Source organism: Lycorma delicatula, chromosome 1 (assembly GCF_047948215.1).
Source record: "Lycorma delicatula isolate Av1 chromosome 1, ASM4794821v1, whole genome shotgun sequence".
Lineage (NCBI taxonomy): Eukaryota > Metazoa > Arthropoda > Insecta > Hemiptera > Fulgoridae > Lycorma > Lycorma delicatula.
Window position 1 is genome coordinate 167,862,176 of NC_134455.1, and position 25,568 is coordinate 167,887,743.

A 25,568-nucleotide genomic window follows, 5' to 3' on the forward strand; every position below is an offset into this window, starting at 1 on the left:
AAAATAATTTAAGATTTGAAAGTTAAAAATCTCAAATTCATGTAAATTATATTATTAAGGTTTTTTTATTAATACATTACATTTTAATAAATTTATGATTACAGATTTTAAGTTTAGGAAGAGATTTTTATAACATTACTCAATAGTAATAGTAGTTTCGCAGGAAGAATTCAAATTATTATCTTTAACCTAATTGTTATTATTAAATTTTATTATTTACATTTTAGATATTGCCACAAAATTCAATAAAAATAATATAGCTTGTATTTTGTACATCGTATATCATACAGCTTTCTACGGAAATAAAATTAGTTTAAGTTCGTGTTTACCGATTCAGTGAGATATAAATATAATTGTTCGACTGAAGAATAAACGTGATATAATTCGAATTAATTGGGAATTCTTCAGTATATATGATATTATGTAAAGAAATTAGCGACCTTTCTATGATACTTCACGCTAGCGGTAAATTATTAACGTACTGAAAAGATTATGAAAATATTAAAATCCTCACGGAAGCGAAAGGTGTTATTTCTAAATCTAAATAATTTAAGTTTATGTTATCTGAATTCGAGAGCAGATGATTCTTGATTTAGGAAATAATACTTAAACCTACGTATACGTTAGAGAAAGGTGAATCAAAGGGATGTGAATTCGTGCATGGGGAGGGGAATGTTGACCGCGAGAAGAGCCGATAGTTTCCGAGTCGTGACGAACTGCCATCTCCTCTCACCAGCGCTTGCTTCTCAGTCTGGGAGTAAACCGTCAAGAACGTGTGTGTATGTGCTGCCCGTGACTAATAGCTAATCCAGTGGTTATGTCCTCTCTCGTGCTGTGAACCGCGTTGTGTCGGAAGGTCATTGTTGTTTACTTTTATACTTCTGGTAACTTTCTGCGTGTAGAAACGATCCTTATTCTAAAAAAATAATTTGTTAGTAGATTCGGCGTCGTAACCGGCGATGCGTGTGTGTTAATAATGGGACGAGTGCTTTTGTGAAAACAGCAAGTGCAGTGTTATTATTGTAGTACCTTATTATAAGTGGATTTCAAGCTTGAAGTTCGACCGGTTCGGTAGCGCGTGATAACTTGGAACCGGTACAGAAAGAAATCAATAACTACCCTTTGCTAGCTTACTGGCTTCCAAATTGATCTACTTCTCTCCCAGTGCTCTGCTCTGTTTGTCCTGGTTTACGAGTGATTTTATTCGTTTTCAAACTGAATCTTTGCATTAGGATTTTAAGCGTACTCTTCAATAAATCAGTCAGGTTAGTATTGTGTTTACATTGTTCATAACTCTTGAACACGTGATTAATGTCTGCTATTTGAAAGCTTTCTGAAATTTATCTTTTGCTTAATTAACTTCATCGTACTGCTTATTCGTTATTTTTACGTAACATCCTTTCCGCTTTTGATTCTTGTTCGGGCTACCGTAATAAAAGTTACTTTGTGTTTGTAAAATTATTAACAAATATTTCGTCTGTTTAAGAATGTTGTGTTTACTCGTAAATGACTTTAGCGTCATGTTTAATGATAGTCCACGATTAACGGGTAATTAATTTTACATCTTCACTTATTTTTAATTTATTTGCAAAAGCCTCATTGTTATTTTGAATTGTTTTTATTTACATAAATTTTTAAAAGCTTAATTTTATTTTGTTAGGTTTACCGACTGCTCGTACCATTATTTGTAATGAAAATCATATGTTTTCATGTTGTTATATTTTGAATGTTTCTTCCTAGAAAGCTTATCGGTAAATAATAGTAATAAAACTATTTAGTATGTATATGGATAATATTATTGTAAGAAATATACTATTTTTCCATATTGTTTAGCGGGTACTATTAAATGGTCTTTTTAGACTTAGTATTTGTTTAGGTTTAATTTTAATGGTAAATGATTCTCTGCAATCTAAATACGATGTACGCTTGAACAAAATAAAAGCCCGGTCGGTTTCTGTTATATGTACATCGTTTTATAATTCATGAAGTTATAAATAGTAGTTTATTTACATTATAAGCATTTTGTAAATCCTTTATTCTATAAATGTAGTGCATTTTGTGAATGTTTTGTTTATTCAGTCCCGTTTTAAACAGTAAATAGACGATTACTCATTAAATTGTTTTAAGTAATTAGTTTTGTTCCATCAATTAAATAATTGTCAGTAGTTAGCGAGTCTAGTCGATAATTCATTTAATTTACTACAATTTCGAATACGTTCGTATTTAAAATGTATGATTCGGAAAATTTTATTAATATAAATTTTAACTAGCAGTGCTGCATAATATTGAATTTTAATTATTTGACCAAATTTATAATATTAACGGGATTATTTAAATATTTTACATAAATTAAAAAGGAAGTTGAGCTTGAATTTTATTAAATTATATTAAGCCTTTTTCTATAAATTAGAATTTCTTTTTCTAACAAAAGTTAACGAAAATGAAGTTCCTGATTGTAATAATTTCTTGTGAAACCTAGACCTAACCTTTTTCCCTTGCTGTTTAATTTTTAATCTCGTCAAAATTCATTATTTTTTTAAACTAAGACATGACATCTAACCTTGTGTATTATCTTTACATTTTATTCCTATTTAGATATAAAATATTATTATTTTTACCGATTTTTATTTCATGAAAAAGATTTTTTTTTTTTTTTTTAATTTTATTGTGACTGTTTTTATTTCTTTTTTGTTTTAATAAACGAAAAAGTTTTTTTTTTGTTTTTTACAGTTTTTGTTTTAATAAATGAGGTGGGTTCTATATTTATTGTTATGTTTGCAAAAAGAAATAAGCTTATGAAGAAACTGTTGTAGTGGTTCGAAATATTTAAATATTCCCTCAATTGTTTTCCGAGACTGTGTTTTAATGATGTGATAATGTTTTATTTTCTTCTTTTGATTGTCTAATGATAAAATTAGTTGTCTATTGACAACTAATTTTCTTCATTACAAAAAATTTGTCCCTATTCTTCTAAATTATTGCCGTATAAGATACGTACTGTATGTGATACTGCATTTAAAAGGAAAAACATTCAATATTGATTTATTTACAGGCATCTTTTAGTCATGGACGTTAATCTAATGTGATCCCTGACATTTCTTGACATCCAATACCCTTTTTAAAAGAAAAAAAATTGCTGGGCCTCATAATCGTAGACTTTTGCTGAAGGTAAAACAGATAACAAAAGGGCCAGGATATAAAATATAATAATATAGATATAAAATAGAGGATATAATATAAAGGATATAAAATAGAGTAATAGTCTACTAAATGTGTTTGTGGTACTTTTAATTACACTTTTTATAACAAAATTACAATTGAAAATAGTTAAACAAGGAATTTAATATTAATTAAGTTGGTTGGTAAACATTAGTTATGTATGATAATTTTCTTAAAATATATAACGCTTTATTTTAAAAAGAATTTAAATGTTACTAATTTTTTAAATAAAATTTCGCGATATGAACTTTAATGAGATTTCGCGTTTGGCGGTTTTGGATATTTGGTTTCGGTAGGCCTCTTAGTTCTAGTAATGGATTATTTGCCTTTGCATTCCCTTCTCTGTTGTGGTATTTTTTTTTTTTTAGAAACATGTTAAGAATTTTATTATATTTTTTAATGGGTTTATATTTTCAGAACAAGATTTTTCTTACGGTTATTATCACCCGGTACTAGTATTTTATAAATATAAGTTTATAGAATCTAATTCAAAGGTACCGTTAAGTATTAATTAAATCATTTGTTTTTTATTTACAAATAAGTTAGTTTTGGGGGTTTTTCCTTCCTTTTATTTATTTCCTATCTGATGTTTTCTTATTATTAGCTGTGATTATTTTTTTATATATTTTTCGGAGCATACTTTACCAGTATTTTTTATTCTTAAAACTATTGTTAATGCTCTGAAGTTATTTAAATTTAAGATTTATTGTCTATTCAAAATTATATTTGTTGACTTTCTTGAATTATTGGGGACTGATTTTATCACGCGTTGAAAAAGTATAGGTTCTTATAAAGTTATTATACCCCCCATCCACGATTGTAGTTTACAAATAATTATTATTACTAACAGTTCAGAGAAGCCTTCAACTGAATTTTCTATCTTTTGATATCTTCAGTTGTAAAATAAAATATAATTTGTATAATTTGGCACCCTTATATATTATTGTTTAACTTACCTTTATCTAAGGATCGACCAACGTTGAAATTGAGGATTCTGGATTTAAAAATTGGTTGGGCTTAAAGAGGATTTTAAACACGATTGTTTTATAGTGTATAAAAAATAATTCCTGTGAAAGTAACATAAGTTAATACAAAAACCATTGCCTCAAAAATTAAAGTTTAATTAATTTTTCTCATTTCTACTTCCTTGTACGAAGTAAAGGAATTTCGTGAAAAATTTCGGTTTCCAGATTACAACGGAAATATCTATTTTGACCATCCCTGAATCCATTTTGATTAGTTTCGGTGTGAAGTCTGTATCTCGCATAACTCAAAAACGATTAGCTATAGGATGTTGACATTTTGGATTTAGGACTGTTGTAATATTTAGTTTTGCATCTCCCCTTTTGATTGCAATCTACTGGACCAAAATCCAAAAGAATTTGGATTTTGTATATTTTCTTAACTGCAGTAATATGGCCTCATTGAGAGCTTCTCAACGAAATATCATAAGTGGTGGTACTTATTTTCATTGCTTCCAGAGTTATAGCAAAATAAAATTTTAATTAATGAAATATTTGGAGCTTACAAGGGGAAGGCACATCGGTTTGAGTCAGACTTCATCTTCTTTCTTTTTTTTTGCAACTTTTTTTTTAGTTTAAATATATTCATTTATTAATAATTATTAACCTCTTTTGTAAAAAAATTTTACGATGAACATTAATTCAATAATAAAAAATAAAAAAATAAAAAATATGAGTAGTTTTTAAAGAAATAAAATTTTATGTACTTTTCATTTTAAAAAATGCGCAACTGTAATTTAATAGGCGTACAAGGAAGTCGAGTGTTGTCCACATCAGATTTTTTTGTTTGTTTAATTGTAAATGGTTAAAATTCTTTTCTTGTTTCATTGCAATCTTAAATATCCTTCCCCCCTGGAAAATTAACGATAATCATGTTTTACATTTTCAATCTCATTACAAGTCTGTAATAGGTATATAATTCTTTTCTGAATCATCTTTTCTTCAGATAGCCTAAAATAATTTATTTTAAGGTGTTTTTATTATGAATTTAAGTTTTGAGTTTGAGCGAATTTTTATAACTTTTTACCATTTAAAAAGTCCATCTTTTAATAAAATAGGAACGAAAAATAAATAAATATAAAGGATGTAGGAGTAAAAAATAAGTTTCAATTTTATTACTGGAAAGTATTTAAATTGTTCCCAACTTTCGAATCAATCACATTTTTGTTGGCTTTTTTTTTAACGTCAGTTGTTTCATGGCTTCTCATAATCTTTTCCTGTCGTTTGATTTCAATATAGGATCATAAGATGTAGGGCACCTACATCTTATGATTTCAACTGTCTATTTTAATCCCTTTTTTTTAATATTATTTTTTGTTTAGTAAGCTATCCAAATTAAAAAAAAATTATCTTAAAAACAATACCAAACCTGAATTACGATTATATTTGAAGGATACTCTAAAAAGGGTTCTAATCTCGAAAAAATTAATGATGGTAATAACGTAGGGTTATCGTGTTAATCAGCGGATCGGTTCTTATATGTCTAAAATCTCGCACATAATATCCGAGTTAGAATTTTAACGATTGAGAACGATTACAACGGTAATAAATGGTTTTATTCATCTTACATTTATACATCTTCATTGTAGTCTTTCATGTAGATACGTAAAAAAAATTAACTTTTTTATAACTACGCATTTAGAATACAATTTGGTGTATTTTGAATACAAACAGTCATATGTATCACTTAAGTTTTTTTTTTCGGAATAAAAAAATTATTAACCTGTGATAATAGTTTATCATTATAAATCATGCGAATGTTAAACTGGAAAGTCTTTGAGACTAAACATGAAATTAATAAATTAGCTTATTATTTATAGAAACTCCTTTTTCCTGGAAGCTTGAAAACGGCATCCTTTTCAAGGTTCCGTGATCTGTTTCAAATCTATTTACTTATGACAGAAAAAAAAATATTCAGCTTTCAAAATATGAACCGTTTATATTATAAAGTAACTTTGTTCGTGCAGTAGCGCGGAAATCAAATCGAAGAAAAACATTAATACGTCTGTACGTACTCTGTAGTTTGTGTGTATTGGTGGTGTACTTTAATTATAACAAGACGTACATTATTTACAAAGGCTTTTTTATCTGCTAATAAAAATATTATGTTTCCGCAAAACTCTTACTTAAAAACGGACTTGTAAAACACCGAAATACGCGCATTTAACATTTTTCCTGTTTTAACAGACATAATTTTCAGTTAAAGTTACGAACTTTTTGGTGAAAATCGAACCCACGACTGACCGGATGAATAACGATTCGCTTACCATTATGCTAACAGGGCTACAAAAAATGGTTACCATAAATTTTAACTATGAATTGCTTGTTTTAACTTTAAATTAACTGCTTGTGAACAGTATTAAAATAAAGATGATAATTAATTTTAAAATAATCAAAGATAACAATTAACGTACATGTTTAAATTTAGGCTTGCTAGGAAATAAAATGATAAAGTAAACTATGTACTTAAGCGAGTAGATTTAATTAGACAATACCATTCTAAAGTGTTTTTGACACTTTAAGCAATTATGTAGGAATTTATTTTTTTCCAACCTAAGACGTTAAAAATGTCTTAACGATTATATGACTACTCTTTTTATTGTTTATTTTATGATAAAACTCGCTCCGATAATTTGATATTTTGATGAAATATTTATGAAGCTAAATTAAAGCTAACTAATACTTTGAATATCGTATTACTTTTATTACTTTTACGAAAATTTTAAGTAATTTTCATAGTTAAATTATTAGGTGTATTTATTTTAAAGGATAAAAATACTTTTATCGAGGTGACTTATAGAACAAAAAGCCATGTAGCTTTTACATTAAAAAGATAAAAGACTTCAGCAAAGTACCAACCTCGTTATCGCTTGAATTAACTAATAGGATGTGGTGTATCGGTCACAAATTTATGAAGTTTTTAATAATAATTATAAATATTCATAATTTAAGTTTCAAATTACGTTTTGTTTTATCAACGAAAGTTTTAATAAAACGTTATTCGTTTTATAATTAATCTCTTGTCTTTAAAGACTTAATAAATCAGTTGATTTATAAATATTTTTTACTTATTTGTTATTTTTTTACCTAGTCGTATAAATTTACTTCCTTGTACGAAGTAAAGGAATATTATGAACGCGAAAAACTTCGGTTTCCAGATTTCAACGAAAATATTGATTTTGCCCATCCCTGAATCCATTTTGACTAGTTTCGGCGTGACGTTTGTACGTACGTATGTATGTATGTACGTACGTATATATGTATCTCGCATAACTCAAAAACATTAGCTGTAGGATGATAAAATTTTGAATTTAGGATTGTTATAACATCTAGTTGTGCACCTCCCCTTTTGATTGTAATCGACTGTACCAAAAGTGTCCAAAAATTCCCAAAACCAAAAAAAAAAATTGAATTTTGGACTTAATAAGCTTTTGAGCAGTAATAAGCCCTCATTGGGAGCTTTTCAACGACAAATCAGTGGCAGTTATTTTCATTGGTTCCAGAGTTACAGCCAAATAAAATTCTAATAATGAAATATTTGTATCTTACAAGGGAAGCCACATCGATTCCAGTAAGAATTCATCTACATTTTTTAACTTTTTTTAATTTATTTTTTCTAACTTTTTTTTAATTTAAATATATTGATTTATTAATAATTATTAACCCGTAATTGTAAAACACGTTTTACTATAAATAATACAATAGACAATTAAAAAAAAAAAATGAAATAAAATCGGAAGTTATTAGTGAAATAAAATTTTATGTACTTTTAAAAATGTGTATATGTAATTTAATAAACATTATTACGTATGTTTATACGCAATAGATTTGGTGAGACATCTGAGTATTTAATATTAATTGAAAATTATAATTTAGAATCGTATTATTTTTGGATTTTCTAGTTTAATTTCTGCTTAATTTTTGTTGAATTTCTATTTAATTTTATCTACATTAAATTTAATTACAGAGTAACTGAAAAATAGACCCTCACAAGAACAACAGCTACACTGATGCATAAATGCCCGATCTTTAATAAATTGAAAAAATTCTTATCTTTTAGTTCATTACTTTTCTGATATTGTCGGACAATATTCTCCCTAAGTCTGAGTTGATCATCATTTTGTTTTTTGTTGCCAATCATTTATTCATTCTTCGGTTTGATATAATTCTTTTCAACGATTTTTCATATCATAAGTGGCTCTTATTTTCATTGTTTCCAGAGTTATAGCCAAAAGAATTTTAATTAATGAAATATCTGGATCTTCGGGGAAGATTCATCGGTTCGAATCAGACTTCATGTCTTTTTTTTAACTTTTTTTATAATCTAAATATATTGATTTATTGATAATTATTAACCTCATTGTAAAAAGTTTTTTACGATGAATATAAATTCAATAATCACAAAAAATATATCAGAAGTTTTTAATTAAATAAAATTTTATGAACTTTTCAATTTAAAAATGTATAAATTTAATTTAATAGGCGTATAAGAAGTCATGTGTTGTTCACATCAGATTTTAATTTTTTTTTAGTCCTGCATAAAAACTTAAATTAAGAAATTATTTCCTTGCGTAGCGAAAATAAATAGTTAATATTTACATAAGAATTATATGTATAATAATCACATTGCCTTATTCACACGCACGCGCAGGAGAGGGAGAGAGAGATAGAAGAGATAAACCTGGGAATTTTAAATCTGTTGTTTTTTTTTTTATTATACAAGCAGAATCGAAAAATAAATTAACTATAAATATTCAGTAAAGTGTTTACACTTTATTTAAAAGAAAATTTTTAGTGGGTGAGAGCCCCGCACTGCCGTCAGCCGACGGCGGCTGGCAGAGCTTTTTCCTCCGCTACGGAAAGAAAAAAAAAAATTTTAAAGAATAGTAAATAGATAAAATTATAAACAAATTATATGTATAATTTTATTTTGTGATTATGTATTTTATTCTAATTTTATCCGTGCTACGGATTTAAAACTTATCGATCACTTCTGGATCTGATAAGAATAACGAAAATTATTTATTTATTATTTTTGCGTGATGAGATAGAATAGTCTTGCGTACTCTACGAAGGATTGTTCTATCTGATAATCTCGTTAGGGTTTATTCAATCGTTATGATAATTTTTTTCTACATTATATTATCAGTATTTTGGTTTAGATAAAGAATCTTACTTTTGAAATTTACTTGATGTGGTGGTGCGTAACAAAAGAATAGTTCAATAACATAATCTTCATAATGTAACATCAATTGGCTTAGTTTAATCTATAGGTTTATACAGACTATTTAATTATTCAGAACTACTTGTGTTCGTAACGAGTAATCTAGTTTGTAAATGTTTGTAGTTTGCCTTCTGATCAGTATAGCTCATTTTGTTATTTATTCATTAATATATTTATTTTTACGTGGAGCTACGCTTTACATCTACAGTTAGGTGTTAAAACTTTATTCAAAATGTGTGTTTGCGTGCCTGCTTTTTGTATGTGTGTGTATGTTATTTTTTAGAACGGTCTTTATTATTACTTTTTTCAGAAAATTGAAAAATGAATTCTTGTAATTTTGATATATACTTTGCCGTACGTTAATGACAACAAAGAAATTAATTTAACATTATTGTTTTTTAATAACTACGGAATTAGTGGTTAATTGTGTTCTGCTGGTTCGGATTTATTTGTTGAGATAGACTTTGATGGATTTAATCTGTTTTTTACCCTACTATTCCAGAATGAGGGTAATGTATTTTACCGACATGTTTGTTTATTAATGATCCTGTAATTCCAGAATTTCAACGATTTAATTAAATAAGTATGAAACATTGTGTCACGATATCACTCGAGCGATACAAAACCATTTAAAGGAAACTAGTGACAGACAGTATTCACCTTTAAGAAAAAAATTGTTATCTGATGGATTTGTTCCAAATAAAAATTGAAGCAGATTTAAAAAGAATTTATATTTCAGAACTGGTATTTCCCGCGTAATAATAATATTGAAAAATAGGTTAAAAATTTATATGTAGAGAAAACAATTTGTGATAGATGCGTATATACGAGACGAGATTTAATATAGATAGGGATTTTTTTTGCTTTTAGCATCCGGAACTTCAGTTTAGGTATTGCGTCAAAGGATGAGATGAAATGGCAATTTTGTAGCGTGTGATAATGCCATGCCTGATCGGGATTCGAATCGGGGATCTCCGGATGAAAGACCGAGACGCTACCATTCGTACCACGTAGGCCGGCATTTAAAAACAATAATTGAAAATCCTTTACAGAAGTATTTCAAATAAATATTCTATCTAGAGCGTTCCAAAATTATGCCTTATGTAGATCAGTTCGGGGTTAAGTTCTAATCCGGGCATGACAACAAGGAATTCCTAACATTTACTTGGAATTATCTGGGAAACTGTGGAAACATTGATCAATTAGCATCATAAAATAAAGAATTTATCATTTTATAAAAAAAATTAAATAATTTATTTTTTCTTTTTGTTAGTTGCAGTAAAAATCTGTTGTTTGATCTACAGTTTTTTCATGTCTTTATTTCCGTAGATAATCCTTAGTGTTTTGCTTATTTTTATTTTAATTACAAAATATACCATTTTTGGTTACGAATAATATTAAATTTTTACTTATTTTTAGTAAAATATTTTCAGATCAGTACCAGTGTGTTAATTGTAATAAATATATATATATCTTTTTAAAAGATATCTTTTAAAGCTAATATTTTCGGGATGTTTGTGAAATAGCTGAACATTTTTAATAGGGTTCAAATTTTTTTTAAATTTTCAGGGTTTTTAGATTTGTTAGTTTATTCTATTCTAGTTTATTCTTAGTTTTTTAATAAGCCTTTTTTCCATATTTTCACAACCGGATTTCTTGTTTGAACGATTTTTTGTCGTGCCAGTATCCTGTAGGTCCTGGTTGCATCTGTTCGAACAAGTACGATTGATTTATTTTTTCCGTAACCTGTTTAAGGGCGAAATTTGTTTGATATTCGGTAATCTTTTATTAAATTTTTGTAGCTTTTTAAGTAATTTGTTTTTTAAGCGTCTCTATCGCTTTAAAATTCTGTATATTCGTTGGCGTTAAGACCTTCTAAATTGTGTCGTCATCGATTCTATATGAAATAACCGTGCCTTATCAGGTATTGTATTATGGTACCTAGTTTCAATATATTTTTAATATTATAGTCGCCCTATTAATTTTTTTTTTTACTATTAAATAATGTAAATATATTTATTCATTTTTTATGTATTAATGGCATGATTCTATCCCGTATAATTGCGTAAGTAGGATAAATACATTTATACATTTTTTTCTTGCTATAAAATTATTCTAATGAAGTGTTTCGTGAGTTGTTTAAAACACAATCTCTTATTTGAATTTTAAATCATGAAGCCGCCCAGCGCTCTTAAAATGTGCAATAATTCTTAAAATGTGTTACTTTTGTTATTATAATTTGTTTTATGTGTACATGAAGTAACTCAGTCGGTGTAAAGCAGTGTATCGCCTAAATAAGCCTATCGCATTTATTATTTTTTCATTACAACTTAAGTCTATACTGATATGACATTTAATAGTATATTGAAATTTTATTACCACACTAAATCGTGTGGAGCTATCGGAATTTTGAACCTGTACATCGGTGTGAGTTGTGTTGTCTGTTAAATGGATTTTATTTCTATTACTTTATAACACATTATGATTATTAGATTTGTTGCACGGTTTTTGTACATACGTAACTATTATCAACGACAAACCGATTCGAATTTATACTTAACAGACGTTTTATTCTCGTCGTAATTTTTTCAGTCGTTCTTGCGATTTCATGATTGCGTTTTCGGCTTAATAGTAAAATAGCACCACAGGTTTGATATATGATATAATAGTAGAAGAATGCTGAAAATTAGTCTATTTATAAAGCTAAAGATTTAGAAGTTTTAGGATAGATTAGTGAAGTGACAGCTCGTTGCGTGATCTTGTAAAAAGAACTTTTTCATACCGTAGTGTTTATAAAATCATCCGGTTAGTTAATTTTTTGGTAGTAGAAAAATTAGAGTAAATGAAACATTTAATTTTGCGTTTGAAATGTTTGACATAGTATTTATCTTTTTATGCCACCGGCAAAAGACTGATGTCTTATTCCAGTTAGTTTTTTACTATTTTTGACTGGGTTTCGAACCAGAATTCTCAATCTGAAAGTCAGAAACGCTAAACATTACCACTCTGCCGCAAATATCAGTGCGAATATAAAAGAACAGCTTAGGATATAAAGGAATGAAGGAACTACAGCAAATTAGTGTCTGTTAATAATAACAAGTGTTTTAATTTTAAACATTTGCCTGGTTAGAATCATACTTATGGAATTTCATTAGGCGTTTAATTTAATTTGGATTCAACAAATTCTGGTATTGCGCGTTGTTAATTATTTCTCAGGAATGTGTTATGGTTTTATTTAAAGAACTGTAAAAGTTAATTTTTTTTTTAATATAGGTTTTTTTTAACAACATGAAAATATTTACAAGAGATTTAACCGATTTAATTAAATCGGTAGTTACATTTTGTTAATGATTATTAGTAATTACAAGTAATAATGTTTATAAAATAAACATTCATCTTTTCGTTCAGTATAACAATGTGGACGTGATTTTGAATAGCTATAATTCAGATTATTTTTTATGCTTTTTAAAAACTGTTTATAAGTGCAGTTCGTTTATGTATAAGTGTAAATAGATTTAAATTAATTTACTAGTATATTATTGCCAAGCTGAGACGCTACCACTCTGCCGACTGCCGTAGAGGAATGACAACAGCTTCTCTTTCTTTTTTCCGGAAGGTTCGAAGTTCGAATCCCTATTACCGTTGACAGTTTAAAACAGAGGTTCCCAAACTTATTTTTCTCATAGACCACTTTCAAAATTTTGCTGCTTCCGGTGGACCCCCTGCAGCCTGCATTTCTACCATATTTCCAGTCGACGGAAAATGTGAAGATTAGATCTAACTATGAAAATTTGCGTTACGGCTGAGTTCCACGAACTAACAGCTTCCGAAAAAAAGTGAGAATTGATTGGTTAATTTTTGATTGACTGTGCTGCGAGTGGATGTCAAATAAGTAAAGTTGGCCAATCAAAAAAAATGCTTCCATCCAACTTTACATTTTTGACACCTACTCAACAGCACAAGAAAGCAATCAATTCTCGCTTATTTTGTTTAGAAAACTTCCCATTCAGAGTGGTAAAAAGCAAAATAAAAATAGTATATTTTTTTGTGTTGCATTTATTCAAATTTGTAATATTTGGAAACAAATGAATAACGTTTATCCTTGGCAATCGTATTTGTATTAGTGAAAAATCAAACAAGTTCATGGAAGATTGCTAGCACACACACCACAAGTCGTATTTCGTCCCTTTGCACGTCTGAACAAGCGTTGCGGACGGTAGCGGCGGCGCTTTGCAAGTCTCTACACGTTCGTTGTACTGAATATGGAATATGCAAGTTTTTATAAGTAACAGTCGCTGAGCTTCTCAAAACATTATCTGCCTAGATTGATACGCAAAGTCAAGCCAACATTTTAGTTTTTCACTATCGAAACCAGATGAATTTTCGTGGACCCCCGCTTAAGAATTGTGAACCCCCATTTTTTTGTCACGCCAACGTAGACCCCGTCAAGTCTCCCGTGGTCCAGGTGGGGGTCCAGGTGGACCACTTTGGGAATCAATGATTTAAAATATGTTGACAATTTAAATCTATACCGTCTTATCAAAAAATATGTGTTACTGTGTTGTTGCTGAAATAAATAAATATCGGTGTTTATAACTCCGTTTACTAGCAAAATATGAACTTTACAATGAAAAAAAAATCCCAGTCGGCACGCCGGAAGGCGGAGGTAGATTTCATCGGAGCTAAGTAGGGGATCAAAAAGATTTCCATCTTAAAGTTAAGAAAAATTTCAAATTTTCTCAATACGACGATAATGGTTGTATGTGAAAAAAGTTTCACATGTTGAGCATACAACAAGCCTCATCTTCTTACATTTTGGTCATCGCTTGCCGTAAGGGTTGGTTCGGAAAACGTTTCGGAAAAATTTTAGGTAATGTTTAGAGAACTAACGACCACTTTAAACCGATTCGATACTGTGCCTATTAAGGGAGGTATGATTTTTTGTTTTCGAAACCCTATTTTTTCATTCCCTGCACTAATGGTTGGCGATATCAAAAACCTTTACCTACATAAGTTTTAGGCCATTATCCAAAGAATAGTAAGAATTTTAAAGGAATTCGATATTTTACTGAATAAGAAAGTTATGGCGATATTTCGATTTTTCGAAAAAGCCCCCCCATTTCCAGCCTCATGATCCGATTTTTCCCATTAACGAACTCGACCGAGATTTTGGGTCGTTATTTTTTGTGTATCAATTTGAAAGTGATTGGCGCAAAATTACTGCAGTTATCGTGTCCACAAGAAAGTGAAATATATAGAAACACGGTGGTTTTGGGGTCTCCGGATTGTGAAACGCGAAGATATGTCGAAATTTTCCGGAATTCGAACCATGGTATCCATTACAATTCTTATGAAATCTACCTAATATTGTTGTTTGTTGTTGTTTGCAGAACAACGTTCGGTGAATTGGCAAAATTCGAAATGAACGGTTAGACTAATGAGTGATGAAAAAGACGTGTTTATCAGAATTTTATTTAAATTTTCGAAATATAAAATGTAAATGTCAACAGGACATTAACGGTTTATTTAGGAATTGCGAAGTATTTTGACTTACTGAAATATTTGAATAGAGTAGAAAAGAACATAGAAGAGCATAAAATCAGTCGGCTGACTGTTGACAATAAAAGTTGCCTATCATAATTTTTAGGGTTTCATCGTGTTTAGTTTTTACATTACCGATCTCCTTTATCAGTTCCTGTTTCACATCATTTATCAGACAGATTTTCCATGAATTTAAGCCTTAAGCCCCTTATTGGACTTTTTTCAGCATAAATTAGTTATTTTGTTGGTACATTCAAACTTTGATTTTATTTTTTCTTTGATTTATAATTCAGTACATTTTTTTTGCGTGAAATAGAGATTTATTTTATTATGAACAAATTAATAAAAAAAAATGAAGGACAAAACAATCCTATTGCAGTAAAAATTAAAGAAAAAAAACAATCCTGTTGCAGTTAAATCTGATCACTATAGTCAAAACTGATCAAAGAGTAGACAAGTAACACATTATTTAATTTAAAGTTGTTTGTGTGGTATTTTCTAATTAGTCAATTTAAAAGTAATATTTCTATTAAATTCTATTATAATTCAGTGACGCGTGTCGCGTTATTCCGATCGATGAATGTAAATTACTAACAAAAAACTATCGCCTGGAAGTATTCAAATTAAAATGTTTTAAAAAGCGAAACAAGAGTAAAGTAAACGTAACTTAAAATCGAGTGGGAGACAAAGTTTGAAGTCGACTGAAGAATGAGTTAGAAAGAGCTGTAAGTTAACTTTTGCACCAATTTTGTAAAGTGGATGCTATAAATTGCCTCCCCCTCAATTAAGGGATTTTCATAAGAGCGAGAAATCGTTATTCAACATAAGAGAAATTCAGTGGAAATGCGCGCTTCTCTCAAAAGGATGTAAATGATAAACTTGTAAAAGGTTTTGTAAATGAAACTGCTTTTATTTTCTCAGGTTTTGCCTTCACATTTTAGTTAACTTTTGTAATAAATGTTTTAGTTTTATTATCGGATGTTTTAGAATTAGTTGCTTTTTATCATCGGTTAAACCGTTCCGTATAATGCGGTCTTATGTATATTTTCATTTCATGGGAACTTCATATTACAAAGCTGTGATTTGACATTTTTGAAATGTAATTCTGCTGAACAAAGTATCACGTTATTGTAAATTGTACACCTAATTTGTTCATTTGCACCGCTTGCTATTTTTCTAAGTAGTATTTATTAAACTATTAATTACCCTTAGTAAAACCGCACAGTTTCTTAATCGCTAAAATATTTTTAAAAATCTATTTGATAATTCAAAATGTTTTAAAATGTTCTTGTAATTTTTCAAATAGTTAGGTACGATATACTCCGACATACGGCCCTAGTGTTTACGTAATCTAAAAAAATCTTTTGTTAAAAATATCCTTCTGATCACGAGAAATCGTATTTCAAATAATTTGACACGTTTCTAATATAGCACACAAAATTTCTTTATGCTTAAACATATCGTGTATTTTGATGCAGTGTAGCATTTTATAGTAGTAAAACTTAGTCGATGGAAAAGCTAGAAAATCAAATTATAGGGATTCTGAAATATGCCGTTATAAAAAAGAAGTTGATAATTCTCCGAATCGGTAACGATTAAAAAATGTATGCAGAAAAGTGAAGTATGTAAATTTTGTAAAAACTAGGTGGACCTTAAAAGATGAACCGACTATAAAAAATCAGAAATGTATGGGAATGAAAAATTATTTTATTTATAAAGCAGAGATATAATTTATAGTGCGGAATTAAAATATTATTGTAGGACAGAAAAGCATGGAAAAGTGAATCAACTCAGTTTGATGATAGACTACCAAAAAAAATTTATCTATATTACTTTATTTGCAGATAAATCTGTACAAGCGGCCTCGAATGTAGTCGTCGAGTGGGTAAGTCCATGGCCCTTGCCTCGCCATTTTTAATGTACTAGATCGTGTTTGGTCGATGAGGTCTGCATTATAAACTCCCTTACAGTCGTATTAAAAATATCATAATATTCCCTGAACTGTTCTTTTTGCCGCCTTAAATTTTATTTTATTGCTAAAATTCAACGACGAAACATTTAATAGAAACTACAGACTTTGATATTAGCCAAGAGGCCTAAACGATATTTAATAGAAACTGTAGAAAGTCCCAATTTGTACTACTTTTGACACAATTCGTTGGGGTAAATAATTTTTTAAATGTTTTATCATACCCACTACTAACCGTTCCTTTCTTTATAATACATGCTCATTTTTAATACTTTTGAATTTTTGGTTTTAATTTCGTTTATCAACAGCAATTTGCCAAGCAAATAGTCATTTTACTCAAGAATAATTAATTTGTTTTTAAATAAAAAAGAGCGCTATATTCATTTTCCGCGATCTAACAAAAAAGCGTATATAAACAATTTACGTTTTTAATTTATTTTCGGATTGTTAATTTTTTTATTTCAGTATTTTTAGTTAGTAAATAAGCCAGGAAAATGTATAATGACATAAATATTTTCGGTAGTAATAAATATTATGTTTTATATATATACTTTTTTTTGTAATGTGTGCTAATTAATTTTACATCCAAAGCTTTCTGTATCGTTTGAGATTTAATAGCAGGCATTTAAATTTAAGTATGTGGCAATGTTTGTTTATAAAACAGTATACTCAAACAATATAGGCTTGGCTAATGCATCGATTGTATGTTTACGTCATTATGAAAAAATTCCCGGTTTACGCACCTTTAACAGTTCTGAGTTAATAGGACTCGGCGTTTTTAGAAGCCAATGAATATAATTTTATTGATTTAATATTTATGATTGTGATTTTTTTTAATAAGGAATTTTGTATTTTTATAATCGTAACGAATAAATTTATTAATTTTTTGTTGATTCTGTTTTCATGTGTTGAAATTTATTGTCTTCGTCCGATTTTTTAATTTATAATATTTTATGAACATTTTTTTTTTGTAGTTCTACTCCAGTTTTTACTGATATCGTTTATTTATTTATTATTGTTGCGATATATCATATCTTATTACTGATATCGAAACAAATATTCTGAAAAATATTAAATATCTATTGTAAGTATTCACGTATTACATGTACAATGGGTTATAAATGATTCATTTCCGTTATTAAATTTCCGTTTATTATCTAAGTAAATAAATGTGATTAATTTGATGTATATTAGGTTTTATCAAAATGCAGTTAACATAAATAATCTAAATTATTAATTTCTACATTATTATTTATAAAATTAGTTTTATTAATCTTACTATTTTGTAATTTTATTTCCTGTATTTTTTTGTATACGATCGATACACAAATCGCCTCGTTAGATTGCGTATTAGAATACAGCGATTGTAACACTGGATCCAGAATTTGAGACCAGATACAGTCATGAATTTTCCTCTTATTTGTTACATATTCTTTTTAAACACGATTAGATTAGAATCATTTTTATGATTAATTGCGTGGAAAGCCTGGATATTTTGCTATGTCATATTTCTTAGTTATGATCACCCGTCTCTTAACAGCTACCGAGATCGTAACCCGGTCGATGCATATAGTCTACTTTCGGCAATAATTTTAGAAAAGATCTTTTCGGCTGCTTCTGATAATATTTATATTAAAGAGGACCACATATTTGATCGTAATTTCCTCCTTTATATAATTCGATTTTTCTCGCAGATGTCTCGAGAGTAAAAATGCGTTAACTTGTTAAGATAATTACTCGAAACCAAAAATATTACTTACGGTTAAAAAAAAAATTACGTGAATAGCTTTTAACGTAAAAGGTGATCTATGAATCGGGTCAGTATCACATGACGTTAATCCTAATAAGTTGATCAATCGACTTTGTTCTTTAGAAGAATTTTTCATATTTCTCTTACGGATTGCCATTTGAAACTTTAAAAAAAATTTAGCCTTATATTTATTTATCCATTCACTTGCAGTTGTAATTTAAACATATTTGAAAAGGTTGCATGTTAAAGATAGGCTGGAAAAGATTTGTTTATATAGGATTTCAAATTTTAATTTTAACTCGGTTCGTAGAAGATATTTGAAGGTAACTTGAATCTTTTCATTCGTTTTTCTCTTAAAGAAATTTTTTTTTTAAGGATTTTATGATCGTTTAACAGAATTCAGATGATATTCAGAAGTATCATACACAATGCTGAATAGTACAGTTCTTATATTCTTTATTTTAAGCAATAGTTTGCTACAAGTAACAAATGTTCTTCATTACTGTATTAAAAAAAAATGAAAAATTAAAGTACCTCTATTTTTCTACTCGTGTTTTGGAATAGTTGATTAGAATGAGTAGACAAATATGTTATAAATTTAATTACCTTGTAATAGTTATGATTGTTTATGTACCAGTAATTTTATTTATTTAATCAGATATCGACTGTAATTTTTGTACTAGCCTTGTATTGACTTATTTTCGATGTGATTAAATGGGCTAACGAATTATTTCTACTGTTGCCGCATACGTCTGTTCTGTACTAGAATATTTTTGCTAAATTCTGATGTAAAATAACAAAACGTGTTATTATTCGTTATTTGATTTTCATATTGTAATTTAAAAGAATTCGCATATTTAATTACATCTGATTACTAATCCGCGTAGAGGAGGAAACGTAATCCCGTTAGTTTAATTACAATACATAATACACCCTGGACTCGACATTTCATTACCGAGAGAGAAACAATAAAACAAGAACTGTTTCGGTGTACAAGTACGCTGTAGTAATACAGGTAATAGCGTTAGATAGTCGTCCCTTAGTTGGTGTAACTCAATTTTGTTGAAGCGATTTGCATCGGAAACAACCCTCTTCGTTTGTGTAGGACTCGCACGTATATCTGCTATTACTATTGTTAGTTAACTCAATAGGCCGCAATAACACTACACTATCGCGGATGTGTATTCATCTTTGTCAACAGTATTTATTCTTGTCACATAACATTCATTCGGTAAGATTTGAATTTTAATGATCTTTTAAATACATAAGATTTATGATATTAGGTTTTCATTGTGTTGGAAATATTAATTTTTTTTTTTAATACAGAAAATCGAGGAGGGAAATTATTAACTAATAATTTTAAATTATTTTTCTTTTTGTCGTTCTTATAAAGTAATAACAGAATAGTAAAAAAAAAGTTATAAAAATAAATAAAGAAATAATAATAAATAAATCTTAATCTGTTGTAATGATCGTTCTGACGGATGATGCTTTTCAATTTTTTTCGTTTTTTTGTGTTGGTCAAAAAACAGAATTAAAAGAGTTTACCATAATTCTAGGTTATACCATTTTTTTTTCCGAAAAAAAAAACAATTTTTGCAAATCGCCCATTTAACGAAATCTTTATCGAAATAAATAAATTATATATATATATATATAGTTGCATCACCATTACATAGAAATTTTTTTTTACTTCATACTTTTTGTCGAGTAACCGGAGGGAGGTGCAGCCAATCGCAGTGGCAGTGGCTGTGTTGGTGAGCCGCCGTTAGTTTTTAGATATTCACATGAAGATTACCCAAAAATTAAGTTTCAAAATTTCAAAAAAGTTATTATTACATTTTAACTCTCTAAACTGGAATTTAAAAAAAATCCTTTCTTAGTGTGGATTTACACCGTAAGAAGAACGTGTACACAGATTTTTATCTATTTCTCCTCAGTAGTTTTTGCTGGGCGTTGATTATGAATCGGTCAGACATGTTGTTTTATATATATATTTTTTTCTCATCTTCCGTTACGGCTTCGCCCTCGCTATATGGTTACTTTTGTTTCCCTCGCGGTCAGGGAATATTTAGCCGGTTATGGCTCGCGTCGCTCGTCCTTTCTGTCCAGCCAGAGGGCTGTGCCTCTTGGACCCCACTGTGTTCATTAAACATATTCTTATGAGAATAATTAAGTTAAATAAAAATTAAAGCCTGTTCAATTTATAAAATATATCAATGTATTGTAATTTTTCAGAGCAACAGTTTGATCAGTAAAAGAACCGTAACTTTGAACGATCTAAGAATGTGGGTTTCACAAAACAGTTGGCCTCCAAGTTAAAAATATTAGTTGTAGCTAGTTACCCGCCATAAGTACAGGTAAAAATGTATTTTAGCATTACCCGGTAAACATCTCTAGAAGGTGACCGTAATTCGTTTCTTATTTTTTTTAATCTCTTTAATTACTTTTATGTTCTTTAGTCAAGTAACCGAAGGCAGGAGCAGCAAACCGCATCGACATACAGTAACATTGGCTGTGTTGGTTGAGCCGCCACGCTGTGTACCGTCGCACCAATTAAAAAATAGATATTCAAAAAACTTGAGGTGGTTTTTTGCACGCCCCAATCCTGTGAATATCTCATTTAGTATAGTCGGAAACGGGGAAAATTTGCAGTCATTGTTCAAATTTGTTTTACCTTTCTTCAGTCCTTTCGAGATCGAATTTTAAAAAAAATCTAGCAATTAGTTTTTAGATATTCACTGAAAATTATACACACCAAAAATGAAGCTGATATCTTCATTATTTATTGAGAAATTAAAAAACGTAATAGATTATATTGTTAACTCCATTTTAACCCTCAAAACTTAGAATTTCAAAAAAAAACAACACTTTCTTAATGTCCACTTACCGTAAGAAGAACATGTATACAGATTTTCATAAATTTATTTTCAGTAGTTTTTGCTGGGCGTTGATGAATAGGTCTGGAGAAGTTCTTTATATGTTTTTAAGGTAATGTTTTTCTTTAAACTTACAGTTTAATGTGTACTTTAAAATTTCACGAACACTAAATAAATTCAATTTAGAGATTAAAAAAATATGGAAATTTCCTTATTCCAGGTTCCTTTGAAAATTTAAAGATATCTTTTATTGATTTATATCATATTTTTATTGATATTTATATGTTTTATTGTGTTCATTAGTGTTAATCACAACCATTAGTGCTAAACTCCAATTATCTATGGCCTTAGCTATAACCTTTTTGACGATTTTTTTTGGTCGTAAAAGATCTCCTAAATAGTTTGCCTTGTGTTCTAATTATTTAAATTAAGATTATTTCGTGTTATGCTAATCCATCATCACAAGGGAGTAGCCGGGAGTTGTCAGGTTCTTTCAGTCACAGGAAACAATTAAAAATCTCTGCTGTTTCTAGAATAATTTTTGGTCTTTTTTCAGTGACGGAACTGACGGAGCCCTTTTCCCAGATTGAACTGAAAAAATCAGGTGGGGCTGTGTCTGGGCGCACGGCCGTTGGTTTAACATGAAACGTTACAGACCGACCAACTTATCTGTAGAGTTGAATGGGAGAGCCACCATCGTAATTTTTTTAACAAAACTGAAGGTCTGTAATGGAAAATTTTAGTTCCTTCATTTGTTCAACTCTACAAATAAATTGGTCGGTTTGTATGTTTAGCGAGTCAGTTTTAGTGTATTGAATTGAAAAAAAACGAGACATTGACTGCATACTAAATTTAATTCGAACATAAAACAGACACAAAATGGTACATGATGTTTATTTCGACTAATATTTTACGACAATTTTGTTCAACATTGATCTGTGATATGAGAAGTAAGAGATATAAGGCATAATAAGCAGCAGTAGGGGTGCTCGCGCCGTCGGCGTCGTTCACTGAGCGCGCCGTATCAGCTTTGCGACGCTCCAGAAACAGTCTCGCTCGCTCGGCATCGGACACTGGGGTACCTGTGCTTAGCCCATAACCTCCCCTTTTCAACGATATGCGTAATTTATATTTCCGCATGGCTTTTGCGCAAGCTGAGTTTGACATATTGAATTTTTATACGTTTTTACACGTTTACATTAATCTTCTACACACAAATAATTACACTTATTATTACTTAAATCGATCTAGCTCGACAAACTCTAAACGCAAACACACGAATCACCGTGCTGTCACTTTTAAGTCGTGAGCTACTGTGAATGGAAATGAGCGAGAGCGCCAATTTTGGCCGATCTGTGCTGTGCCCTCTCCTTGAAAACCCGCTCGTCAGTGACGCAAACTCAAAGTAGTATCGGTGAACTGACTATATAAGATATAAAATGAGATCGCATTTACGTCTCTGAGACTTCTAGTTAGTAGGACGCTATAGACCTTTTCGTTACGCTACAAATTTCTGTCCTCGTACCCGTATGTTTCGGTGTAATTTTAAAGACGTTTCACGTCAAAATGCAAGAAAGTATGGCATCGAAGCGTTAAATAATTCCGGGAAGCATAATAATATTCTGAATTTCTGTACTTCAGATTCTGAATAGAATAAGATCCCGGCTACATTTTTGATTATAGATTATCTGTGTGTAACAGTTGCAGTTATCAAATTAAACTATTTGATTTTTCTATTACTACGTTCAAATATCTAATGAAGCACCTAGGCAGAATTTGAATGCTTTACTCGTATGTTATTAGACTATTTCTTTTACTCATGACCATACATGCATATTTTCACTAAAAAAAGGAGACATTGTTTTGTTTACATATTCACTGTGTACTTAATAAATGATGGCAGCAGAAATAAGTTAGACTTCTTAAAGAGACGTTAATTTCTTCATCGCTTAGTAGTTTTTAAAAAAACCAAAAATACTTGCTATTCTTATAAATTTAGGTATTGCTTTCATTTCGTTACACCATTAAAAAAAAAATAAAAAAAATACCTATTTAGTCAGTTTATTCCCACTTAGCTCAACTTCTTTGTAATTTTCTTTCTTTTTTTTTTTTTGTCTTCAGTCATTTGACTGGTTTGATGTAATTTTCTAAAATCCATGAAACATCTCGCCAAGTTGCGCAAACTCAAAATATGTTATAACCCAACCTACTCAGGTGTTACAATGTCGTTTTACCCGAATTCCTAGTTTATATTTTTATTTATTACAAAATTACTACAGTACAATTATCACATGCTGAAGGTTGTTAATCAACCTCGATTGTATTTTTAAAATGTCTAAGAACTGTGGCTTTTTTTCTTTATTTGTGTTCATCGTTGCCGCATTCATTTGCCTACACGATGACCATTGATTGTTCTAAGATTCATTTATCAAAATCGAACCTGTATCTTTCGTGGATTAATTTCTATGATCGAAAGAAACCGGTTTATTAAGCTTTTTTCCGCCATTGGCATTTTATTTTTTGTGTTATAATACAAAATATATGATGTATTTTCTTAGATAGGGCTAATAGCTTTGTGTATAGAATTGTCAGTAGTTTACCTCAGTAGATCAAGCTTAATAAAGATTGATCTGAGTAAGAGGGTGTATTACTTTACAAAGGAATCTTCATTATTGGAAATCTTTTTACAGTTGTTGCTTTTCGTATTAGCTACGTAATATTTTACAGACCTTATTTTTAAGATTAAATCAAATCATTAATTAACATATTTCGTTACACAACAGTTCTAAATTTTGCTTCGCTTAATAGAAATCTGCATACCTATTAAACCTGCGTCTATATTATAAAATAAAATTAAGAAGCTTTTATTAAAAATAAGTGGAACATTTCTAATACTATTTTTTTTTTTCTTTTCAATGTTCCGGAGACGGGTTTGTTTTTTGTGTAAATAAAAGCTAACTAAACTTGGTCCTGCTAAAATCCAAGGAAATTATTACATTTTAACTAAACTGATGAAATTAAAAATTGTTTAATTATCAGTCGAAAATTGATACTCATTAAGTGCTATATTTCGAGATTTTTTGAAGCCCTTTTACTCAAAAATATTTAAAATTTTTGGTTGTAAAATTCTGTACTTATAGGTTTCTATTTTAGTACGAGTCATTTTACCTGAGGAACGGTTTAACGTGAAAATCATGAAAGAATAAATTATTGCGTGCTAGTTATTGAATGGGGGAGATTGAGTATTTTTTTTTTCTTAATATAGGATTGTAGGAAATACCATAGCAATAAGGGAATTGAATTTTGGGCGTGTTTGTTTTTTTAGCTAATAGAAAAGTCATTACATCACAAATACCATTGAAAAATGTTTTAAAAACCTTTACTTAAAACTTCCACCCGTGAAAATTGGAATTAATACTTTTAGTATAACTTTTGATTATTATAAATCGATAGATGTGATATTTTATTTTTTATTTAAAATAACAATTTTTGCTTTATATTATTTATATTTATTTTTTAAATTAGAATATTATATTTATTTTTTATGGATGGCGATGGATTTCAAAGTTTACCTTGCTATTTGAAAGATAAAGCAGTTTAAATATTTAATTAAGTTTTATGTTTGTTTTTTAAATATTTTAATTTGTAAAGTTAAAGGTTATTTTATGATGCTTTGCAGTTCAGAACCGTACCACAGGTTGTTGCTAATTTTTATAATTTTTTACTGGATTGAAGAAACAGGCTAAAGCATTGTTTCTTATTATAAAAGGATTTTAAGTGCAAAGATATGATATACTACAAATATGAAAGGTCGTAAGAGTAAAGAAGTTTTCAAATTTATCAGAGAATAGGAAACCTTTATTTAAACGCAGTTAAATATCAACACTCTTTCCCCTCGGAACAGTGTTTAGATATGTTGAATATCTTAATTTGAAGGAGAGAAAGCCCAACAGCAATTTACTCC

The 25,568-nt window shown here is 29.2% G+C and overlaps 1 protein-coding gene across 1 annotated transcript in view; it reads left to right on the top strand.

Annotated features, from left to right (window-relative positions):
• Window positions 1-769: 769 nt before the first annotated feature.
• Window positions 770-25,568, top strand: part of Eph (Eph receptor tyrosine kinase) — an 807,314-nt gene continuing 782,515 nt past the window's right edge. The window contains exon 1 of the mRNA XM_075367017.1: window positions 770-1,265. The gene's annotated coding sequence lies outside the window, so the exon portion shown is untranslated. The remainder of the gene's footprint in view (window positions 1,266-25,568) is intronic.